The following is a 15000-nucleotide window of genomic DNA, read 5'->3' on the forward strand; positions in this document are numbered from 1 at the left end:
ATCACCTGGTCTTTGACAGTTTCGGGTCAGTCTTGATTCTCGATGCTGTGTCATTTTCATACTGTCGCTGGGCCTCCCTCCTTACCTGTGCGTACTCATTCCTGGCTCTGCGACTGATCTCCCTATTTTCGTGTGTTCTCTGCCTTCTGTACTTTTTCCATTCTCTGTTGCACTTTGTTTTTGCCTCCTTACACCGTCGGGTGAACCAGGGGCTTGTTCTGGTCTTCCCGTTGTTACTGTTGCCCTTGGGAATGAACCTTTCCACTGCCTCCTTGCATTTTGTTGCTACATATTCCATCATTTCATTTACTGGCTTTCCTGCCAGTTCTCTGTCCCACTGGACCTCACGCAGGAAGTTCTTCAACCCTATGTAGTCCCCTCTTTTATAGTCAGGCTTTTCCCATTCTACTCTTGTTATTCTCTCCACTTGCAGCTCTACTATGTATTCAAAGCACAGAACCACGTGGTCGCTAGCTCCTAGGGGACACTCATACTTGATGTCCTCAATGTCTGAGCTGCGCAGGGTGAACACAAGGTCCAATCTTGCTGGTTCATCCTCCCCTCTCACTCTGGTAGTGTCCTTAACATGTTGGTGCATGTGTGTGTGTGTGTGTGTGTGTGTGCGTGTGTGTGTGCGTGTGTGTGTGTATGTGTGTGAGTGTGTGTATGTGTGTGTGTGTGTGTGTGTGTGTGTGTGTGTGTGTACTCACCTATTTGTGGTTGCAGGGATCGATTCATAGCTCCTGGCCCCGCTTCTTCGCTGATTGCTACTAGGTCCTCTCTCTCTTTGCCCCATGAGCTTTATCATACCTTGCCTTAAAACTATGTATGGTTCCCGCCTCAGCTACGTCACTTTCTAGGCTATTCCATGGCCTGACTACTCTATGAGTGAAGAAATACTTCCTAACATCCCTTTGATTCATCAGAGTCTTCAACTTCCAATTGTGACCTCTTGTGTCTGTGTCCCTTCTCTGGAACATCCCGTCTTTGTCCACCTTGTCTATTCCGTGCAGTATTTTATATGTCGTTATCATGTCTCCCCTGACCCTCCTGTCCTCCAGTGTCGTCAGGCCGATTTCCCTCAACCTGTCTTCGTAGGACAATCCCCATAGCACTGGGACTAGTCTTGTTGCAAACCTTTGCACTTTCTCTGATTTCTTGACGTGCTTGACTAGGTGTGGATTCCAAACTGGTGCTGCATACTCCAGTATGGGCCTGACGTAAATGGTATACAGAGTCCTGAACGAATCCTTACTGAGGTGTCGGAACGCTATCCGTAGGTTTGCCAGGCGCCCGTATGCTGCAGCAGTTATCTGATATGCGCCTCAGGAGATATGCTCGGTGTTATACTCACCCCCGATCTTTTTCCTTGAGTGAGGTTTGCAGTCTTTGGCCATCTAAACTATATAGTGTCTGCGGTCTTCTTTGCCCTTCCCCAGTCTTCATAACTTTGCATTTGGCAGGGTTAAACTCAAGGAGCCAGTTGCTGGACCAGGCTTGTAACCTGTCCAGGTCTGTTTGTAGTCCTGCCTGATCCTCATCCGATTTGATTCTTCTCATTAACTTCACATCATCTGCAAATAAGGACGCTTCTGAGTCTATTCCTTCCGTTATGTCGTTCACATATACCAAGAACAGCACAGGTCCTAGGACTGACCCCTGTGGAACCCCGCTTGCCACAGGTGCCCACTCTGACACCTCGTCACGTACCATGATTCGTTGTTGCCTCCCTGTCAGCTATTGTGTGTGTGTGTGTGTGTGTGTGTGTGTGTGTGTGTGTGTGTGTGTGTGTGTGTGTGTGTGTGTGTGTGTGAAACGAGATTATTTGGTAGAGTTGAAAGCGGGTGTGAATGATAAACGTCTTCCCAAGGCTTCTTACTTTATTTGTAAAGTCGTGGTGGGTACACAGGCTTGTGTGCTGTGCCCATGGCCCAGGTAGGGCCATCCCACGAGGGACAACTACTAGGCCTTCTGTCTTCCTGCTAGGCCGCTGTGTGAGTGCATGTGGGACCAGCTTCCCACAGACCTGGAGCAGGCCCAGAGGGCAGCACCTTAGTGCCGCAAAATATAAACTAAGCTGGCAGACAGCATGTACTGTCTGTGCAGACAGTACAGGCTGTCTACATTCGCTCAGCCACCTACCTCTCGTCGTCCCGACGCGACAATACTGGTGGTAAAAAAACTCAGTCTCTCTTGTAGGAACAGGGCATAGAACACAAAATAAAAACATATGTATACATATGGACATGGAAAAAAAAAACTTCCTACAGGGAGGGAAGAAAAAAACATGTGGGGTGTGCTAAACATCGTGGTCATAGTCAGTGAGCATCGAAGGGCATCAGTACATGCCTTCCTGCGTCTGGACAGATGCTGCAACACAGGAGACATCGCTGCGGCTGAGCTGTGACGTAACAGGGTACGGTCTCCTCTGGAATGGTGAAGCAGTCATCGTAGGAGTCGCTTCAGGTTTCACTCAACCTGGGGCACGACATGCTGGTGCCCTCGAGTGAGGCGTCGACAAAACTCGGCAACTGGGCAGGACTTCGGGCAAGTGACTCAGGAGGACGCTTCTCGACTGGTACTGTTGCTGGGCTGTCACTGCCAACGAGCATGGAGCGAGTCGTGGCAGAGACGACTGGGCGAAACATCTGGGAATCATAACATCATACACCAGGCTGCAGTGAGCGAGCTAGCAGTCAAAGTGACATCATCTTTGTGCAGGAGCTCACTGAAGCTTGTGACACGAGGCTGACACAGCGCCTGCCGACAGAGCTAACTGCGGCTTGACGAGTGTCATTCTCTCGGCAGTTGGAGTTATAGCAAAGGTTAGTCTAAGCGTCCCCTGACTTGTTTCTCTACATATAACTGCACTCTGAAGGTCTGGAGGTGAAGTGAAACAAATCTCGATGGGAATCGTAGCAGGTACGATTCTGCAGAACATCACGAGCGATGAGCATAAGAGCTTTCTGTACAAAGGGCTCGGGGCTCAGGCTGAGTAATGTCAGTTGTCAGAACTGGTCACATCGGGTGACTTAACACAGCGGTGCTACTCAGGTCTGGCTCAGACCTCACTGGACACACGAAAATCTTCACACACACGCTTAAACTAGCTTAAACATGGCTTAAACTAGCAAAAGATGCTTTTCTGTGCACAAAACTGGCACTAAGCTATATACTAACATGTGAGAACACTGACTGAGAGGAATTAATTAACACACGACATATATCTTCTCTCAATCTTCTCGACAATACTGAAATATTTACTGAAACACTCAATGTGACATCATGTGATGTCAGGCGTGATGTCGCGAGGTGATGTCAGCAGCACTGTGACGTCAGCAGACTTCTCAAAGTGACGTCAGGCAGACATTGTGACGTAATGAAGTCGGGCAGCATCGTCGGTGACGTCAATGTGATGCGGGCAGCAGATCACAGCATAAGGCTTGGGACATCTGGCTTGGTAACCCATGTGGCTTGTAGATCCACGTGACATAGCGCAAACCCCACGTGGCATCGGGATCCACGTGGTGTCGTGATCTATGTGGCATGCTGATCCACATGGCTTGCTGATCCGCGTGTCTTGCTGATCCACGTGGCTTGCTGATCGACGTGGCTTGCTGATCGACGTGGCATGCTGATCCACGTAGCTTCGAGTGGCCTCGGGCACTCGGATACACAGCTCTGGCAATGAATCACACGACAAACAGCAGAAAACACAGCAGAGGGAGTGAACACATAGTGGTGGAGTGTGGGGGGAGGCTGGTGAGGTGTGAGTAGGGCGCGCGTGGGAGAGGCGAGGAAACGGCCCATTCCTCTCCCTCCTACAAACACGTGGAGAAACACTGGACTCAGAAATCACCACAAAACTCACCTCTGGCTTGCTGAAACAGCTGTGCTGAACTGAACAACAACAGCAGAACATACAAGTGATGCTGAACACGTGACTTGAGAAACAGCATGGGACGCTGTAGCGTGGGGTCACTGGGACGCCACTTACAATTCTCGAAGAAATTCGGCAAATTTCGACTAGATCCTGCTTGTACTGTGTCTGGATGCTGAAACCTGCAGACACGACATCAGGATAACTCGTTGAGAGACGGATGTTACTAGTGTAGGCTGATGAAGTGAAGATGATTTCATACCTTCCTCTCTCCGGGCAAACACAACTGCTGCGACCACCCCTTCCCACCATTTATAACGAGATTATTTCGTACGATGAAAGTGGGTGCGTGAATGATACGTCTTCGGAGGCTTCTTTCTTTATTTGTAATGTTGTGGTGGGTACACAGGCTTGTGTGTTGTGCCCATGGCCTGGGAAGGCCATCCCACGAGAGGAGAGAGCTACTAGCCCTTGTGTCTTCCTGCTAGGCCGCTGTGTGAGTGAGAGAGTGTGTGGGACCAGCTTCCCACAGACCTGGAGCAGGCCATGAGGGCAGCACCTTAGTGCCGCGAAATATGAACTAAGCTGGCAGACTGCATGTACTGTCTGTGCAGACAGTACAATCTGTACTCACCTATTTGTGGTTGCAGGGGTCGAGTCCTAGCTCCTGGCCCCGCCTCTTCACGGGTTGCTACTAGACCCTATCTCTCCCCGCTCCATGAGCTTTATCAAACCTCGTCTTAAAACTGTGTATGGTTCCTGCCTCCACTACGTCATTTTCTAGGCTATTCCACTGCCTTACAACTCTATGACTGAAGAAATACTTCCTACTATCTCTCTGACTCATTTGTGTCTTCAACTTCCAATTGTGGCCTCTTGTTTCTGTGTCCCCTCCCTGGAACATCCTGTCCTTGTCCACCTTGTCTATTCCACGCAGTATTTTATATGTCGTTATCATGTCTCCCCTGACCCTCCTGTCCTCCAGTGTCGTCAGGCCGATTTCCCTTAATCTTTCTTCATAGGACATTCCCCTTAGCTCTGGAACTAACCTTGTTGCAAACCTTTGTACTTTCTCTAGTTTCTTGACGTGCTTTATCAAGTGCGGGTTCCAAACAGGTGCTGCATACTCCAGTATGGGCCTGACATACACGGTGTACAGTGTCTTGAATGATTCCTTACTAAGGTGTCGGAATGCTGTTCTCAGGTTTGCCAGGCGCCCATATGCTGCAGCAGTTATCTGATTGATGTGTGCTTCCGGAGACATGCTCGGTGTTATACTCACCCCAAGATCTTTCTCCTTGAGTGAGGTTTGCAGTCTTTGGCCACCTAGCCTATACTCTGTCTGAGGTCTTCTGTGCCCTTCCCCTATCTTCATGACTTTGCATTTGGCAGGATTAAATTCGAGAAGCCATTTGCTGGACCAGGTGTCCAGTCTGTCCAGGTCTCTTTGAAGTCCTGCCTGGTCCTCATCAGATTTAATTCTCGTCATTAACTTCACATCATCTGCAAACAGGGACACTTCTGAGTCTAACCCTTCCGTCATGTCGTTCACATATACCAAAAATAGCACTGGTCCTAGGACCGACCCCTGTGGGACCCCGCTCGTCACAGGTGCCCACTGTGATACATCATTACGTACCATGACTCGTTGTTGCCTCCCTGTCAGGTATTCTCTGATCCATTGCAGCGCCCTTCCTGTTATATGCGCCTGATGCTCTAGCTTCTGCACTAATCTCTTGTGAGGAACTGTGTCAAAGGCCTTCTTGCAGTCCAAGAAGATGCAATCAACCCACCCCTCTCTCTCTTGTCTTACTTCTGTTATTTTATCATAAAACTCCAGAAGGTTTGTGACACAGGATTTGCCTTCCGTGAATCCGTGCTGGTTGGCATTTATACTCCTGTTCCGTTCCAGGTGCTCCACCACTCTCCTCCTGATAATCTTCTCCATAATTTTGCATACTATACACGTCAATGACACAGGTCTATAGTTTAGTGCCTCTTTTCTGTCTCCTTTTTTGAAAATGGGAACTACATTTGCTGTCTTCCATACCTCAGGTAGTTGCCCAGTTTCCAGGGATGTGTTGAAGATTGTGGTAAGTGGTACGCACAACATATCTGCTCCCTCTCTAAGGACCCATGGAGAGATGTTGTCCGGTCCCATTGCCTTTGAGGTATCGATGTCCCTTAGCAGTTTCTTCACCTCCTCCTCATCTGTATGTATGTCATCCAACACTTGTTGGTGTATTCCTTGTTGGTGTCCCCATCTGGTCTGTCCCCCCAGAGTCCTTCCTGTCTCTACTGTAAATACTTCCTTAAATCTCGTGTTGAGCTCCTCACATACCTCTTGATCGTTTCTTGTGAGTTCTCCACCTTCTTTCCTCAGCCTTATCACCTGGTCCTTGACTGTTGTCTTCTTCCTAATGTGGCTATACAGCAGTTTCGGGTCAGATTTGACTTTCGATGCTATGTCGTTTTCATACTGTCGCTGGGCCTCCCTCCTTATCTGCGCATACTCGTTTCTGGCTCTTCTACTAATCTCCTTGTTTTCCTGGGTCCTATGCCTCCTGTACCTTTTCCATTCTCTGTTGCACTTAGTTTTTGCCTCCCTACACCTTCGGGTAAACCAAGGACTCGTCTTGGTCTTCCTATTATTTCTGTTTCCCTTGGGAACAAAACTTTCCTCTGCCTCCTTGCACTTTGTTGCCACATATTCCATCATCTCGTTTACTGATTTTCCTACCATTTCTCTGTCCCACTGAACCTCCTGCAGGAAGTTTCTCATACCTGTGTAGTCCCCCCTTTTATAGTTTGGCCTGTCCCCTTCCGTTCCTGTTACCTTCTCCACTTGTAACTCTACTATATAGTCAAAACTCAGAACCACATGATCGCTAGCTCCAAGGGGCCTCTCGTAAGTGATGTCCTCGATGTCTGAACTGCTCAGGGTGAACACAAGATCCAGTCTTGCTGGCTCGTCCTCCCCTCTCTCTCTGGTTGTGTCCCTGACATGTTGATGCATGAGGTTTTCAAGTACCACATCCATCATCTTGGCTCTCCATGTTTCGGGACCCCCATGTGGCTCCAGGTTTTCCCAGTCGATCTCCCTGTGGTTGAAATCGCCCATTACCAGTAACTTTGCTCTGCTCGAGTGAGCTCTTCTTGCCACCTCAGCCAGTGTGTCCACCATCACCCTGTTGTTTTCTTCGTACTCCTCTCTTGGCCTCCTGCAGTTCTGTGGTGGGTTATACATCACTCCAATGACTACTTTATGTTCTCCGGACTGAATTGTACCTACAATGTAGTCTCTTTCTCCAATCATGTCCATGCCTTCCATTTCCTCAAATCCCCATTGGTGTTTTATGAGCAGTGCAACCCCTCCTCCCCCTCTACTCCTTCTATCTTTCCTCAGGATCTGATATCCTGTTGGGAAGATTGTGTCTGTTATTATCTCAGCGAGTTTTGTTTCTGTGACTGCTATGATGTCTGGGGATTTTTCACTGATTCTTTCATTCCACTCCTCATGTTTATTCGTTATTCCATCCGCGTTTGTGTACCAAACCTTTAGTTTCTTTTCTATCATTGTGGTCGTGCAAGTATATTGGGGTTGGGGGAGGGAGAGCCTTGGTGGGGGCCTATATGGGGCTGTGGTGTAGGTGGGGTATGTGTTGATGGGGGTGGGGTCAGAATGCCCATAAGGGACAGCTGTTGGGGTGAGGTTTGTGATATGGGGGTTGGTGGCAGAGGGAACAGTGAGTGGGTTGGAGTATAGGTTGCTCAGTTGCGTTGGGAATGTCGCGGGTGGGGTCTGTTGGTGGGAGATTCTGTGGGGTGTGTTTGCCCTTCCTCCTGTGTCTGGGTCCTGCTCATTTTCATTGCTTCTCGTTCCTCCTTGCGTCTCTGTACCCTCTCTTTCAGTGTAGTCCTTTCTTCTTGTGTTCTGTCGCGGTCGAGGTATACTCTCTGGTACCCCTCTTTGTCTCTCAGTCTTGCTTTCTCTTGCAGAATCCTGATTCGAACTGATTCTTCCTTGAAAGTTACTCTGACAGGCCGTATCCTTCCACTCGCAAACCACCCAATTCTCTGAAAATTTGTCACCTGGGTCATGTTGCCCTCCCCTATTGTTTTCATGATGCCTTCAATCATTTTTTTCTCCTCCTGTTTTATTTCTTCAAAGTTGGCCCCCTTGGCTTCTTGGAGCCCGTACACAAAAACTGACCTCGCCCTTTCCTCCTCCCACTGAGTCTCCATCTGCTTCCTCTGAGGCATTTTGTTTCCTTCCATTGACATGTTCTTGCCTTCAGTCCCTGTCATATCTGAAACTTCTATTCTCAGTGGACTGTCTTTCCTGGCCAGCTGTCCCTTGCTACTGCAGTTGGCTGTTAGAACCTCTGCATATAACAAACCTTCATTGTCTTCGGACCTGTCGCTTGATCTTAGTGTGCTCATCGTCTTTTCCCTGGCCCCACGTGGGTCTGATAGGTCCTTCGTGTACGGCATGTCTCCGTTGTTGCTTACCATCCCCTTGTCTGCACCTGACTTTGAATTTCCATCATTGTCTTCAGACCTGTCGTTTGATCTCAGTGTGCTCGTCGTCTTTTCCCTGGCCCCACGTGGGTCTGATAGGGCCTTCCTGTACGGCATGTCTCCGTTGTTGCTTACCATCCCCTTGTCTGCGCCTGACTTTGAATTTCCTGATGTCACGTCTGAATTGTCATTTGTCTCTCTAATCTGTTTCAGGCTTTGCAGTTTCTCTTCTAAGCACTGTATCCTAGCTTCTGCTGCTAAGACCTGTACTTCCCACTTCCTGCACTCTTCAGCTATCCGCTCCTCCATTTTCTTACCAAGCTCTACTATCTTCCTTCCCCACTCTTCCTCCCTTTTTTGGAGCTCTAACTCCCAGTCTTCCCTCCCTGGTTCTTCTACCAGATCTCTGGTTTTCCGTCCTCTAAGGCCACCCATATTTTTTTTTTTTTTTTTTTTTTTTTTTTTTTTTTTTTTTGTTACCGCAGACAGAAGACTAGAGGAGGGGGGGGGTGTGGGGGGAGAGAAAGGGTAGAGAGAGAGGAGAGAGAAAGGGTAGAAAGAGGGAGAGAGAGGAGAGAGAAAGGGTAGAAAGAGGGAGAGAGAGGAGAGAGTATAGGGGTGAGGGATAAGACCAAGGGGGAGAGAGAGAAATGTGAGGGGGGGGAGAAAGTGTAGAGAGAGGGAGAAAGAGAGGGAGAGGGAGAGGGAGAGAAAGAGAGAGGGAGAAAGGAGGGCGAGGGCATGTGTGTGTGTGTGTGTGTGTGTGTGTGTGTGTGTGTGTGCACGCGCTGCAGACTGTGAGTTAGGTTAAGCTGATGAAAGATTCTTTTTGCAGTATGGACAGCCTCCAGCCTTCACCCTGTTTATCTGAGGAGTCACCAGCCAGTCATGGTGAAGATAAGACGTCATCATGCTTCTCTTTTCTTATCACCAGTACTCACTGTTATAGGTCTTGTGGTTCACATGTGAGCTTGTTGCTGAGACGAGCTGAATGTCTTGAGTCTGATTGGCTACCTGCAGTACGAATACTTTGGGTGTTATACGAGCTGTGATGAATAATGTTTTATTGCCGCCTATGATGAATGATGGTTATCCCTCCCATATGGGGGGTGTTTTCCTGGTTCGCAGCACCTAACCCCACATAGGCACCCACATATTTTTCACCTACCAAAGTCAACCTCCAACCTCACCCGTCATGCAGAAGACATCACACACCCATAGTCAGTACCTTGATTTTTTGGTTATGTAGATATTTTTATCATTTAATTTAATTTCTTGACTGGCTCAGTTGGGCATAATCCCACTGACTCTTTACGTCATAGCTTATTATTATTATTCATCTTCATATCATAATCTTAACATTTTCATTGTCTTAGTGGTGAGAGAAAATGTAGACTCATAGATAAACTGTGAAAGAGAGAAGATTCAGAAGTACGGAAAGGAATGTTAGTCACAAAGGTAAACTTGAAAGTGGTAAGTATTAAAAGAAGTAGACTTTAAGGTGAGTATATAAGGCCAACAAAGAAGTAAGTAAAGAAAAAGAGGGAGTTTTAAGTCAAGAAAGGAATATTAGCAATGAGAAGAACGTAAGGAATGAAAGAGAAATGTCTTAGCTCCCGTAAGACCCAATCTTAGACTCAGATTTAAATCCTTCGTCGAAACAGTGATTAGCTCGAAAACGGTAACCTTAAATCAAGAAAGAGATCAGAAATACTAGTCACAATTTTTTAATACTTTTTAGGTAATATTACATAGCAAAACACGGCTATATACACGACAAGGTAACAATGACTGGCCTATAATTGGTTACTCTTACTGTTTTTCAAATCATATTTGTCTCTCATACCAGCGTATTTAAGTTTCTTTAAGTCCACATTCACATAAACAAACAAATAAATGACTTTCACCTCTCACCCGCTCTAATGATTTGTATATAAGCTTATCCGATCTTTGCCTACCTAAGCCACTCTTACAACCATCTCTCTCTCTCTCTCTCACTGTCTCTTTTACACAACGGTATAACAAGGTGAGGTTAAGGTTCCTAACTTGATTTACAAGTTTGGGGCTATTGCCTACCTGTGTACTTGTGCCTCGTATAGATTCTTGTCGAGTAGATGCGACAAACGTCTAAATGCAGTAAGCTTCCTGGCCCATTTATCTGCAACATTTAAAACGTGGATCTTCATAGTCAGTTTGGAGTCAAATTTCTTCCCAAGGATATCAACTTCATTTCCGGGTACCAACACTCTCCCGTTCATTCTTACCACTGTTCAAGCATAGTTCCTAGAGAACATCATCATTTGTGATTTCTCAGGAACAATCGTGACCTGCCATCGTTTTCCCCAGGCTGATATAGCTGTAAGCTGGTGAATGATGTAACTTAGAGCAGGTTGCATTTCCTCTCTTAGATAAGTAAATTACATAGTACAATCGTCTGCATATGCATGGGATTCTGGGAGGAGTTGAAGAAGGTCACACTGTGCAACACTTGCACTATCTTTAAGGTAATTACTGAGTAGGCATAGTAAGACTCCAAATATCTACAGTGTTGCCAAAGGTTCCGGGTACCATACTCAGTCGAAAGCACCAGCAATTTCTAATGCTACTACACAGCTGATCTTGAAATCATCCAGTGACTGGGCCAATATAGTGGAGATGTTTAACATTACTTAAGTAGCAGAGTGGCCTTTCATGATGTTATTTTGACTGTCACAAAGAAGCGAGTGGTAGTCGAAAAACTCTATTATCTGCCGTGAGATTATTGTCTCAAGAATCCTGTCAGTGATTGTCAGGAGTGCTGATGTAGTTGCTGATTTCCGCTCTGCTCTTATTTTTGTGAACAGGGATTAATTTTGCCTCTTTCCAGAGAGAAGGCCAATTATTACACTGTGCTAGGCAATGCCAATAGATGCGAGTTATAGGAGTTGCACATCTACTCAGCAATTTAGGGCTCACCTTATCTGGGCCAACATCCTTTTCTTGGTCCAGCGATACATTTCATCCTGCCTTATTGTCATTTATGATAACTTTGCGACTGGCAAAGGAGGTTCCCTTGTTATATAAGTAAATATTGGTAGCAAAGTGTTCGGCAAAAAGTTCAGCTTCCTTCTGACTGCTGGAAACGACAGTCCCATCCTGCCGATTTAGAGATCGAATAATTTCATCAGGTGAATAACACATTTTAGACTCCACTCTACCTGATGTCAATTTTCTTTTTGTATCAGCCTCCCATCTAGAGATGGACCAGTTTTGATAGATATTGGAATGCCTCTTAATGCCCCTTATATCTTCTCCACGCATTGTGCTTAGCAGTAGTAGCCTCTCGAGAACGGAAGCTGATCCAAGGCTGAACTGAAGACTTCGTCACATACTGCAGGCAAGGAAAGTATTTTTGTAGGAGATTTAGGATATATTTGGTGAAGTCATTCATTTTGATAGCAACGTCACCTTAGAGAAAAGCATTCAACCTCGTTCTGTTGGAATCTTCAGTTTCGTGTAGTCAGATGATAGAACATTGCCAAAGGGTTTGCAGATGAAAATGTTTTCAGATAGATCACTCACTACTGGGTCGAGGGAGGAGTCAGAAATATGAGTAGGTAAGTTAACAAAGTTTATCACGTCAAACACTGCAAGAAGTTTATCAAAATCCCATTGTGAATTTGGGGTTAATGGACAATCCTGTTCAACTAAAAAATCTCATCGTCGTTCTGCATATCATGCAATCACTGGAGCACCTTCCCTCGTGTCAGCTACTTAACTTCAGAGTGATAAAACAGATGCATATGTTCATACCAAAATCAGAACATATGCAATGTAGGCTCTGGAGTTAGGTGCCCTAGCCTTAATGAAATTAACATCCTGAATGACTTTTAATATCGCTTTCTGAAACTCACGTGGCAGCAAGATTTTCTAGGTAAAGAAGTCAGTGAACAATCAGCACACGCGGATTTTAATCTTTCACTCGAGCAATGAAACCCTGACTTGCTTAACATTCTTATGCACCATAACAGCAGATACTAAAACTCTAAGCTCGAATCATTCTTCCTTGAAGAATGAGTTCACATTCATGAAAAAGTCTTCTCCAGTTGTGTTGGTGTATAATAGCAGCCAGAACAGAAATTCCTTGTCCCTATCTTCTGGACCTTGATTACCGCACATGATCATGAGCTGATCATCAGTAACAACTACAGACTCATTCAGATGAATCGTCAACTGTCCGGACATTTTTATGGCCGCACTCACTTTTTCATTTATATCACACTAAATATTCACATTTCGTTGATTTACTGTATAATTTGACAGAGGAATCGGTTCAGTTTCTCTTTCAGCTTCACATCCACAAACTGTCCGCACTATATCGAGGGCTTCTGGCTTTACCATTTTCTGACCAATGGTGTAGTTTCCATATTGTTGCAGTCCTCCAAGCTACGAGGTACGAAGTAAGTGTTGCTGGGAACAAGTGGTAAACAGCTGAGGCTGACTTGGAATGAGAAACCAGTCTGAGAATCTAGTTCAGTTCTTCTTTCCTTTCAATTAAAATGACTGCGCTCACTCTTATAAGTGCACTGTGCAAACCTTCTAAGTGCCTTCCAAGTATATTCTACTTTGAATGGCTCATTGCTCAAGATTTCCACACAAATAACATATTGTATTTGAATTATGAAGCGTTGAATGATGTGCGTGAAGCCAAGTTTAAGTTATTCCTCCTTGTACTGACTTTTACGTATAATTTCTAAGTATGAACTAGCTATCATGAAAAAGAATAAATGAACAACTGCTTAATAGTAGATATCAAATAAAGCTGGAAATAGCAGTAGTAGTTATGCTAACAACAACAATAAAATAATAGCAGTAACTAATAATAATAATAATAATAATAATAATAATAATAATAATAATAATAATAATAATAACGATAATAATAATAAGAGCGATAATATTAAAATTAAACTGTCATTTAGTGATTTAACTCAAATAGCTTGCTGCCCAATTTTGGGTCGTGGCTCATGGGTTAAGAATCACTGCTTTAGACATAAAAAAATATGTGATGTAATGGTTTGGAAAACTTACAAGATGAAGAATGAAACACTTGTGCAATATTTGGGAATCTTTACTGAGGAAACGTTTCGCCAGCCAGTGGCTTCTTCAGTCCAATACAGAGAAGACCGGGAATGACCAGGAAGAAAATGACGAAATCAGTCTCTCAAGTCTGGAGTCGACGTATTCAGTCCACCAATCTTAAGAAAAGTGCAGCATTTGCTGGAGAATTGGCTTATATACTGCAGTCAAGTAAGCAGAGGCAGGGGGAGGCAGAGTCACACTTGGATAAATCCGCTAGGTTAGGCAAGTGTAGAAGAATTCCCTTTATCAAGATCCCAATATTTTGTAATGTCTGATGTGATGTAATGGTTTAGAAAACTGTTCTATGTATTGGACTGAAGCCACTGACTGGCGAAGCGTTTACAATAAAGATTCCAAAATGTTGCACAAGTGTCTAATTCTTCAGAGAAAAATGTGTTTCAGACGTGCTATGATGTCTAAGGATGCCTCCATGATTCCTTCATGTCACTCCTCACTCATGTTATTCCATCTCCATTGGTGTGTCTCACCTTCATGTCACTCCTCACTCTTGTTATTCCATCTCCGTTGGTGTGCCACACCTTCAGTTTCTTTTCCAAGACTGTATTCTAGGGGGAGGGGGGTCTGAGGCTGCTGTGATGCTAGTATTTGTGCTAATGGGGAGAGGGTCGCTGTGGGGGGAGTGTGGCTTGTTTTGGGTTATTGCATTTGGCTGGGATAGGGTGCTAGTAGCTTAGTGAGTTCTGTGGGTGGTTGTGTTTAGTGGTACTCCGAAAGACGAGCTTCCATTTCTGTCGCTGTCTGCCCTATCTGTACTTCCTGTCTTTGGCGTCTTCGTATCCTCTGCCTCAGTTGCAATTTTTTCTCTTGAATACCCTCCAAATCTCTGAAAATTTGTTACCTGGGAAGTGTCCTTCTCTCCTGTTATTGCGATATTTTTAATCCTTATTTCCTCTCTCTGTCCTCTTTCATCATAAGTCTTTCCTTCAGCCTCTTGAAGCCAATGAAAAATTATTGATCTCTCCCTCTCCACTCCCAATTTCCTTTCCCTCCGTATCTCTGGATCCAATTTAAGAATCTCCTGTGATGCTTCCCTTATCATTTGCTCTCTGCAGACATCTTCTTCACCATTATATTACAAAACTAGTTTAGCCTAGTTTAACCTATTTGCACTATTTCATCGTATTCTTGAGCCCGACTGCCCATGCTTCCTTCTCATGCCTGTTCGTAATGCCTTTTGGTATTCCATTTATCCTGTTTAGTGTGTGTGTGTGTGTGTATGTGTAGACGTGTGAGCTTGAGTGTGTACTTGTGTGCGTGCGTGAGGAGTGTAGCCATCGAGGATTTGACTGAGGAACCGTACTAGGTACGCGATACCTTTTAACAATAAAGGTACCCAACTGTTACACATATCCATTACATCATGAAGATTATGACACATGTGTAACAGTTGGATATATTGAAAGTGACTAAAGAAACCTATACAGTAAGTTTCTTCAGTCAAATTCTCGCTTACTTCA

Source organism: Cherax quadricarinatus, chromosome 77 (genome assembly GCF_038502225.1).
Source record: "Cherax quadricarinatus isolate ZL_2023a chromosome 77, ASM3850222v1, whole genome shotgun sequence".
Lineage (NCBI taxonomy): Eukaryota > Metazoa > Arthropoda > Malacostraca > Decapoda > Parastacidae > Cherax > Cherax quadricarinatus.